Raw genomic sequence first — 11,069 nt, forward strand, 5'->3', positions numbered from 1 at the left:
CCCAGCAGCTGATATAGTGTATCATGGCTTGTTCAACCAAGGGGCCACAGGTTACCTGAACAGTGTGCTGCAGGTGCTGTTCATGACCAACGACTTTAGAGAGGCTGTGGAAAGGTGCGTTACAAAGTCCAACTCACAATATGATAATTTTAAATAAGTGCATCTTTGACTCTGGGTGTGATTTCTGTTCAGGTGTGCCCCTCGTAACCCAGAGTGTATTGATCCTCAACTCAGAGACGTGTTTGATGAGTTACTGAAACGACCATCACACACCTATAAAATCACCAACAAGCTTGGCATCAACTCAGGTATGTGGAACAACATGTTGCCTTAATAGAGGCTTGACGTTGAAGAATTAAACTGTTTTGATTGGTGCTGTGTTTTAAAGTGGACGACATGTCTCCTCCTCCTCCCACTCGCCACAAAACACCTCCATTTTATGCTGATGATGTCATTCACAGCCAATGTCTGTGCAGCAGTGATCCAACCTGTTTTTATATCATCAAATAGCTCAATTTAACCAAACTTACAGGAACCATACATCAGTGAGAAAATGTATTTTACATGCACTTTGACGATTTAGTTTGGTCCATATCTCATCCACTAACATGTAGAATGTAGGGTTTGTGACCCATAGTGCAGCCAGCCACCAGGTGGCGATCAAGACGCTTTGGCTTCAGATTTAGGGAGCAGTCATGACGGCCATCTTTATAAACGTCTATGCCTTTGTCTGAAACCATTCACTAATCCCTATATCGTCCATTATCTAGTGAGATCTCATCGTTTGCATCGTGAAAAGTAGTGTACGAACGATGGTCATTAACTGAGCAATATGTACCATCATGCATTGTGCTCCTGGTTAGTGTAAAGTGAACATTTGACATTTATAATGGGATTTCCTCTCCTCCCTGTTCAGTGTACGAGCAGCGTGATGCTGCAGAGTACTTTGAGAAGATTCTAAATCTGACCAGTTCTGAAGCATCACAGGTAAACACGCCACCAGTGCTGAAGATGAACACGTGAGTTTCAAGTTTCATGTAAAGTAACACTTGTTTTTTCTGTGTTTTCAGATCTTCCATGGAGATTCGACGAATAAGATCACATGTTCCAACTGTCGCAAAGAGAATAACACAGATGGGAGATTTTGGCATCTTCCTCTTGAACTGCAGGATTCCCACAGTGACGTCTACAGTGTGGTGAGAACCTGACTTGTTATGAATTGTTATTTATAATTAAGGTTAAAAGCATATGAGGATTTTTTTTAAATAAAAAAATCTGACGACATATCAGAACAAAATATATCATGTGTTTCAATAGATGGATGGCATCGATGAGTATTTCGGAACCTCATGTTTAAGCGGAGAAAACCAGATGTACTGTGACCACTGTGAGACCAAATGTGATGCTACTATGGTGAGTTATGACAAACCATGTTTCTGATTCATGTGCACCAAGCTGAACTATAACAACATGACAACACGTGTTTCACACAGACATGTGCAATGAAGCATCATCCAGAGGTTTTGACGCTGCTACTGAAGAGGTTTGACTTTGACTACAGTAACATGTCGTACGTCAAAAACAATCGGGTCGTGGTTGTTCCCTCCTCCCTACAAATCCCAGAGGTACAGTCTGTATTTTATTTTGTAGTATTTTATCACAACACATTCATTTTTCTACTGCTCACCCTGTTCATTCCCCCTGGTGATCAGAATCAGACGTATGAACTGTATGCGTGTGTGGATCACTTTGGTGATTTTAGAGGTGGACATTACACAGCAACGATAAAGATAAAGTCCCAGGATGATGAGAGGTGGTACGACTTCAATGATGCCAGCGTCACGTTGGTAAGAGTGATCACTTTGACTTTTATTAATCTGTGTATTTATTTTACATCTCATTTTTAGTTGTGCTTTCCATCAACAGCTTTATAACCAGCCGTTCCAGACTGGCAATACTGAGAAGTAGGTTTTCATTCGTCTTTTCTTTCCCATCAGACGTTTTGCTGAAAATGAAAATTACTTTATTTTCTCTCATTCATCCCTTCAGATCCCAGAGTGTTCATCTTCTTTTTTACAAGAAAAAGAAAAGTGAGATATTTATATTATTCCTACTTTCATGTGGCGTGGATTTCTGCTTTAGATCTGTTTGTTAATTGTTTTATTTTAAACCAATTTTCAAGGCACATACTCCAATGGATTGTGTCAGCATGCAAACAGAGGCGATGTTCCCAATCGAAAGGGTTGTAACAAGAATAGACAGGACTCAGGGGATTCAAAAGAGGCCAGAAAACATGAGCAGGATAAGATGAAGATGATGAAGGTTGAGGAAGAGGAGGGAGGAAAGGAGGCAGACGCTTATGCCAGTGCAGAGAAGAGAGAACTGTTCTCAGTAGGAACCCCACTTATGAAAAGAGAAGATGATCCAAAGTGTGAGCGTGGAAAACAGAAACCTGTTTTGAAGACAACACAGACGGGTTTCATTCCAAACAGATCAGTTCCTGAACACAAGCATGAGAAAGAGGCCAGACACAGGTCCTGTGATTATCCTCAAGTTTGTGTTGATGAACGTAGAGATAAGGAAAGAAATGATAAAAAAGAAAAGGGAAAAAACTTACCAAGGGAGTCAAAGCAACTAGGACATGTAAGATTGGACAACGTGGATGATGATGAGGGAGGTAAACAGGGAAAAGGTTACGCTGGTCAGAACAGTACTTTAAATGCATTTGATCAAACTCTCCTCCCAGCAGCTGATATAGTGTGTAATGGCTTGGTCAACCAAGGGGCCGGATGTTACCTGAACAGTGTGCTGCAGGTGCTGTTCATGACCAAGGACTTCAGAGAGGCTGTGAAAAGGTGTGTTACAAAGTCCAACGCACAATATGATCATTTTAAATAAGTGAATCTTTGACTCTGGGTCTAATTCCTGTTCAGGTGCGCCCCTCATAAGCCTGAGTGTATTGATCCTCAACTCAGAGAAGTGTTTGATGAGTTACTGAAACGATCATCATCCACTTATGACATCAGACAGAAGCTGGGCATCCACTCAGGTATGTGGAACAACATGTTACCTTAATAGAGGCTTGACGTTGAAGGATCAAACTGTTTTGATTGGTGCTGTGTTTAAAGATGGACGACATGTCTCCACCTCCTCCCACTCACCACAAAACACCTCCATCATGTGCTGATGATGTCATTCAGAGCCAATGTCTGTGGAGTAGGGATCCAACCTGTTTTTATATCATCAAATAGCTAATTTAAACAAAACTTACAGAAACAATACATCAGTGAGAAAAATGTATTTGACATGCACTTTGACGTTTTAGTTTGGTCCATGTCTCATCCACTAACATGTAGAATGCAGGGTTTGTGACCCATAGTGCAGCCAGCCACCAGGTGGCGATCAAGATGCTTTGGCTTCAGATTTAGGGAGCAGTCATGTCGGCCATCTTTATATACGTCTATGCCTTTGTCTGAAACCATTCACTAATCCCTATATCGTCCATTATCTAGTGAGATCTCATTGTTTGCATCGTAAAGAAAAGTAGTGTACGAATGATGGTCATTAACTGAGCAATATGTACCATCATGCATTGTGCTCCTGCTTAGTGTAAAGTGAACATTTGACATTTATAATGGGATTTTCCACTTGTTGACACTGTTGTTGCTGTGCGTCATTGCATCAGTCTCATATTGTTTTGAACTGTTGTAATTGTGTCTTTTCTTTGCCCATGTTGTTTTCTATGTCTGTCTTATTATCATATTGTCAATCATACATATTGAGATTGGGTTGGTGACTGAATGAATGTCAGACACAACCTATCTACGTATCTTAAAGGAACATCATGTGATTCAGATCTGTGTCACGCACATAGAAGTATTAACATAGAGTCATTTAAGACCCACTGAGAAAAACCTGACATTAGTGTTTTCTGTCCAAACACTGATTTCCTCTCCTCCCTGTTCAGTGTTGGAGCAGCGTGACGCTGCCGAGTACTTTGAGAAGATTCTAAATCTGACCAGTTCTGAAGCATCACAGGTAAACAGGCCACCAGTGCTGAAGATGAACACGTGAGTGACATGTTTCATGTAAAGTAACACTTGTTTTTTCTGTGTTTTCAGATCTTCAACGGAGAGTCGAGGCATAAGATCACATGTTCCAACTGTCGCAAAGAGAATAACACAGATGGGAGATTTTGGCATCTTCCTCTTGAACTGGTGGATTCCCACAGTGACGTCTACAGGGTGGTGAGAACCTGACTTGCTATAAATTGTTATTTGTAATAAACTGTACGATATTAAGCCTCAATATATTTCAATCCACAAAGGTTAAAAGTAACTGCCGATATATCAGAGCAGATATAGAAGAGGTCTCTTACTCTTATGAACATTAAGGTGTATAAGTTCACGGTTTCATGTGTTTCATCAGGTGGATGGCATCAAGGAGTATTTCAGAACCTCACATTTCAGTGGAGAAAACCAGATGTACTGTGACCACTGTGAGACCAAATGTGATGCTACTAGGGTGAGTAATGACAAACCATGTTTCTGATTCATGTGCACCAAGCGGAACTATACCAATATGACAACACGTGTTTGACACAGACATGTGTAATGAAGCATCATCCAGAGGTTTTGACGCTAGTGCTGCAGAGGTTTGACTCTGACCACTGTTACGAGTCGTATGTCAAAAACAACCGGGTCGTGGTTGTTCCCTCCTCCCTTCAAATTCCAGAGGTACAGTCTGTATTTTATTTTGTAGTATTTTATCACAACACCTGCATTTTTCTATTGCTCACCTTGTTCTTTCCTCTGGTGATCAGAATCAGACGTATGAGCTGTATGCGTGCGTGGAAAACTCTGGTTATTTTAAAGGTGGACATTACACAGCAACGATAAAGTCCCAGGATGATGAGAGGTGGTACAACTTCAACGATGCCAGAGTCACGTTGGTAAGAGTGATCACTTTGACTTTTATTCAGCTGTCTATTTATTTTCCATCTAATTTTTAGTTGTTCTTTCCAACAACAGCTTGATAACCAGCCGTTCCAGACTGGCAATACTGAGAAGTAGGTTTTCATTCGTCTTTTCTTTCCCATCAGACGTTTTGCTGAACATGAACATAACTTTATTTTTTCTCATTCATCCCTTCAGATCCCAGAGTGTTCATCTTCTTTTTTACAAGAAAAAGAAAAGTGAGATATTTATATTATTCCTACTTTCATGTGGCGTGGATTTCTGGTTTAAATGTGTTTGTTAATTGTTTTATTTTAAACCAATTTTCCAGGCGCATACTCCAATGGATTCTGTCAGCCTGCAAACAGAGGAGATGTTCCTGATCGTAAGGGTTGTGACAAGAAAAGACAGGACTCGTGGGATTCAAAAGAAGCCAGAAAACATGAGAGAGATAAGAGGAAGATGATGAAGGTTGAGCAAGAGGAGGGAGGAAAGGAGGCAGAAGCTTATGCCAGTGCAGAGAAGAGAGAACTGTTCTCAGTAGGAACCCCACTTGTGAAAAGAGAAGATGATCCGAAGTGTGAGCGTGGAAAACAGAAACCTGTTTTGAAGACAACACAGACGGGTTTCATTCCCAACAGATCAGATCCTGAACACAAGCATGAGAAAGAGGCCAGACACAGGTCCTGTGATTATCCTCAAGTTTGTGTGGATGAACGTAGAGATAAGGAAAGAATTGATAAACAAGAAAAGAGAAAAAACTTACCAAGGGAGGCAAAGCACCTAGGACATGTTGGACTGGACAACGTGGATGATGATGAGGGAGTTAGCAAAGGAAAGACGGGAGCTAATAAACCGACCTCAGAGGCAGAAAACCTCAACAAAATGCCGCCTCTGTGGCAGTGTACTTGTATGTGATCAGAGCCCTCCAGATGTCATTGTGGACAAAAAGGCAGTTGATGAGAAGACGAGAACAGATGATAAAGAGGACACGGAAGGAGTTGGTGCTGGTGAGCAGGGAGACAGCAGCGGGTTGTTTGAAGGAAGCGAGCAACAGAAAGATGAGAGGAGGGATAAAAAAGGAGACAAGGAGCCAAAAGGAGGAAATGACGAGGCTGCACAAGGATCCACAACCAAGCCTGACTGTAGTGAGGGTGTGGACGATCAGGATGAGGGAGGGTTAGATGAGGGCGGACAGAACGGACCAGAGGAGACGATCCATGTCCATGAAGGTGTTGGTGCAGAGGAACCAGCTAAAGAAAATAAAGAGCCCTCTCAATCAGGAACGGAAGAGCTGAGGGAGAACCAAGGAGGTGAAGGTGTGGAAGAGATGGAGAATTCTCAGCCAACAGAAAGAGCTGTAGTGGAGGGTGGAGGTTGGTCGGACATGACAATACCATACGGGGCGATAATTGAGGAGGAGTTCAAGAAAACATTTAGTGGCATTCCAGAACTTAGCGAGACGAAATCGATAAGAATAGAAAAAGGAAAAGGAGCAAAAAAGATGAAGATACACTATGACTAATGTGAACCAGACTTCAGAGTGGGATTAGAGATCATAACACTGCTCGTCACTGTAGTGATGCACAAGGTGTTCCTCATGTTGTCAGTAATCAGGCAGCAACATTAGTGTAAATCTGCTTATTTCATTGGCCGGTTACAGAAAGCATCAAGTAGAAGAAGTCACTGACGTCACTTTTGACTTTGATGAAAAAGTTTATGTTTTAAAGCAATACGTTGATTCTGACCTTTTTTTAAGAGATAAATAAATAAATGAAGCTGAATGTAACGTATGATTTTGTTTCAGAGAAAAGATTGTGGAGGGAAATTCAAATGTAAAACATTGTTGAGATATTTTTATAGTTCGTTGTCTAATTTTCAATGCTACTGTCTTCACTAACAATCGTAAATAAAACTTTTGGTATGTTGAGACTTTATTATCTTTGAAACGAATGGATTGTGTTGTTGTTTACTTCATGTCACTGGAAGGGTTTAAATAATACAATTTGTATACAATAATAATGATAAGGACATAAATAACTGATAATAAAGGATCCTTTTTTTAAATATTGTGTTTTCCGAATTCCTTTAAATTTGCTTTAGCTTTGAATTTCTGTTGCTTACACTTAAAAAATAAAACGTGGTCTTGACACTTCAAGGTTCCCAGTAAGGGATTTTCCTCTGCAACAAAATGAAGTACAATAATTAGTCCATTTAAAAATAAATTCCAACAACAGTTTCACATTAACCTACATGTATGGTGTTACCATAGGAATTTGTATATATGCAAGATGTTAACGGCTTGTGTTGTAGATGAGAATATACACTATGTTTTAATATATGATCCACAAACAGGACTGACAATATCACTGTAAAATATATTCTTGTTTCCTCATGTTGTACAACTGCGTCACGTAGACTGTGTCAAAAATAGATTCAGATGCTGAATAAGCTTCATGGCAGCTCGAGTTGTTTTACATGATCAGTGGCCTAAAGGGCGTTTCGTTCATAATGCTCAAGCTTCTTGTAAGTCATGTGATCCTGAACACATCATTACAGCATCAGTGAAACAGAAAGTGTTCTGAGGTGTATGCAGGAGACAGAGAGACTGTGTGTGTGAGTCGATAGTAAACAGAGGCAGGGTTGTGTGAATCTTACAGCTGAAGGTAGGCACATGTTTTTATTTATTAATGATTGATTTGTTGTTTTGAACAGAAGATTGTTGAACTGCAGCTCCCTGTGCATCACTGTGGATGTGACTGAGAAAGGGTGATGATGAGCTTGTTGCCCAGAAATCAGCAGTTCTCCAAAGGTGTGTCCACCTCTGCAGGTAAGATCCACTTCCTGTTATCTGCAGCCATGGTGTGAGACGTTCCTGTACTTTACATGCATTTGATCAGACTCTCCTCCCAGCAGCTGATATAGTGTATCATGGCTTGGTCAACCAAGGGGCCACATGTTACCTGAACAGTGTGCTGCAGGTGCTGTTCATGACCAAGGACTTCAGAGAGGCTGTGAAAAGGTGTGTTACAAAGTCCAACTCACAATATGATCTTTTTGTGCGCCTTTGACTCTGGGTCTGATTTCTGTTCAGGTGCGCCCCTCATAACCCCAAGTGTATTGATCCTCAACTCAGAGAAGTGTTTAATGACTTACTGAAACGACCATCATACACCAAAAAAATCAGAAAGAAGCTGGGCATCCACACAGGTACGTGGGAACAACATGTTGCCTTGGAACCAAACCCACATTTGAATCAGTTCTCACTAAACTAACATGGAGTTCTACTTTAAAATCCACCCATTGATATATTCCTGATTTCCTCTCCTCCCTGTTCAGTGAACAAGCAGCACGACGCTGCCGAGAACTTCGAGAAGATTCTAACTCTGACCAGTTCTGAAGCATCACAGGTAAACATGCCACCAATGCTGAAGAGGAACACGTGAGTGACATGTAAAGTAATATGTGTTTTTTTGTGTGATCTCAGATCTTCCATGGAGAGTTGACGCATAAGATCACATGTTCCGACTGTCACAAAGACAATAACACAGATGGGAGATTTTGGAATCTTGCTCTTGAACTGGGCGATTCCGACAGTGAAGACTTCAGAGTGGTGAGAACCTGATAAATCATGTATAAATAAATAATATATCCCATTGGCTTCAAGTAAGTAGTGTCTCATCCTTCTGGAGTCCACAGAGAAATGTCCCTGCACTGCCCTCTCCTGGATTTGTTGTAAAACTTTTTAGAACAACCTTTTGCCCTCTGTCCATCAATAAGGGCTTCAGGAGTGTTTCAAAGGACTTCTCACAAAATTCTCCTTCTCGGGCCCCCCCTTCGCTAGTCCCTAATATCAGCATAGGCCCCTAAAACCTCTTTAAAAATGTGTGTGTGTGTTCGTGTGCATGTAACGGGATCATGTGTTTTATTAGGTGGATGGCATCAAGGAGTATTTCCGAACCTCACATTTCAGCGGAGAAAACCAGATGTACTGTGACCACTGTGAGACCAAATCGGATGCTACTATGGTGAGTTATGACAAACCATGTTTCTGATTCATGTGCACCAAGCGGAACTATAACAACATGACAGCAATACAACGCGTGTTTCACACAGACATGTGTAATGAAGCATCATCCAGAGGTTTTGACGCTGCTGCTGAAGAGATTTGACTTTGACTACTGTAATATGTCGTACGTCAAAAACAACCGGGTCGTGGTTGTTCCCTCCTCCCTACAAATCCCAGAGGTACAGTCTGTATTTTATTTTGTAGTATTTTATCACAGCACATTCATTTTTCTACTGCTCACCCTGTTCTTTCCCCCTGGTGATCAGAATCAGACGTATGAGCTGTATGCGTGCGTGGAGCACTTTGGTGATCTTAGAGGTGGACATTACACAGCAACGATAAAGTCCCAGGATGATGAGAAGTGGTACTACTTCAACGATGCCAGAGTCACGTTGGTAAGTGTGATCACTTTGACTCTTATTCACCTGTCTATTTATTTTCCATCTAATTTTTAGTTGTTCTTTCCATCAACAGCTTGATAACCAGCCGTTCCAGACTGGCAATACTGAGAAGTACGTTTTCATTCGCCTTTTCTTTCCCATCAGACGTTTTGCTGAACATGAAAATAACTTTCTTTTTTCTCTTTCATCCCTTCAGATCCCAGAGTGTTCATCTTCTTTTTTACAAGAAAAAGAAAAGTGAGATATTTCTATTATTCTTACTTTCATGTGGCGTGGATTTCTGCTTTAAATGTGTTAATTGTTTTATTTTAAACTTTTGTTACAGGCGCACACTCCAATGGATTGTGTCAGCCTGCAAAAAGAGAAGATGTTCCCGATCGTAAGGGTTGTAACAAGAAAAGACAGGACTCGTGGGATTCAAAAAAGGCCAAAAAACATGAGCAAGATAAGATGAAGATCATGAAGGTTGAGGAAGAGGAGGGAGGAAAGGAGGCAGAAGCTTATGCCAGTGCAGAGAAGAGAGGACGGTTCTCAATAGAAACCAAACTTGTGAAAAGAGAATATGTTCGGAACTGCAAGCGTGTAAAACAGAAACCTGCTCAGAAGAGACCACGGACAGATTTCATTCCCACCAGATCAGATCCTGAACACAAGCATGAGCAAGAGGCCAGAAACAGGTCCCCTGATTATCCTCAAGTTTGTGTGGAGGAACGTAGAGATAAGGAAGGAATTGATGAAAAAGAAAAGAGAAACAACTCAACAAAGGATGCAAAGCACCTTAAAGATGAAGGATTGGACAACGTGGATAATGAGGGAAGTAAACAGGGAACAGGTTACGCTGGTCAGAACAAAAAGAGAGAGGATGAGAGGATGGAAAAAGACAACAAAGGACGTGCTGGTGATAGAAAACGTGACACCCGGGGGTCTAAACTGGGAAGGTTCAGCAGATGGCACGAAAGACTGAAGCAATGGAAAAAGGAGAGAGAAGAGAAACGGAGGAGAAGAGGTGATGAAACTACACAATGGAAAAGAAGATCCTCAGCCAAGGGTCACTTTGGAGAAGTTTCAGAGGATGAGAGAAGATTAGGTGATGGACCAGAGGAGAAATGTTTCAGAGAGAAACAAAATAAAGGAGATGCTGAATGTAGTAAAATCAGACAATCAGGCAGGAGGAGGCAGGCAGTGAACCAGGGAGAGAGCGGTGCTGGATATGAGGAGTGGGATAGGAAAAGCCAAAGAGGCAGTGAGTCGAAGTACAGAGAGAAAACCCCACAGGACACCTCAAAGAATAGAAAGAGAATCGAAAGAGAATCTGACCCAAGACCGAAGAGGAGGGGGACTTTGACGAAGGGCCTGAGCGGGATAAACCTGAACGAGTCGCCTTCTCCAGATCCACAGCGAAGCACGGCTGGAAACACACAGGAGGAGAGTGAGTCAGACGCCGCTCCTCAATCCAGAGGAGAACATGCAAAGAAACATAGAATAACACAGAATGACAGACCGTTGACTGGCTGTTTCCCTTTTTTTTTCAAGAATCCAGTGTCAGAATAAGTTAAAGTATACATGTTGTTCAAGATGACATGATTTTACATGACTGCATGTCAAATTGGTGATTATCAGTACACACTACAGTATAATCAACAC

At 41.4% G+C, this 11,069-nt stretch overlaps 1 long non-coding RNA gene across 1 annotated transcript; it reads left to right on the top strand.

The window, feature by feature from the left end:
- The first annotated feature begins 4,882 nt into the window (after positions 1–4,882).
- Positions 4,883–6,022, top strand: LOC132996167 (uncharacterized). Its single transcript, XR_009677071.1, has 4 exons — positions 4,883–4,951; positions 5,031–5,068; positions 5,154–5,194; positions 5,287–6,022. It is a non-coding gene; the product is annotated as an uncharacterized LOC132996167 (long non-coding RNA).
- The last annotated feature ends 5,047 nt before the right edge of the window (positions 6,023–11,069 follow it).

Source organism: Limanda limanda, chromosome 22 (assembly GCF_963576545.1).
Source record: "Limanda limanda chromosome 22, fLimLim1.1, whole genome shotgun sequence".
Classification (NCBI taxonomy): domain Eukaryota; kingdom Metazoa; phylum Chordata; class Actinopteri; order Pleuronectiformes; family Pleuronectidae; genus Limanda; species Limanda limanda.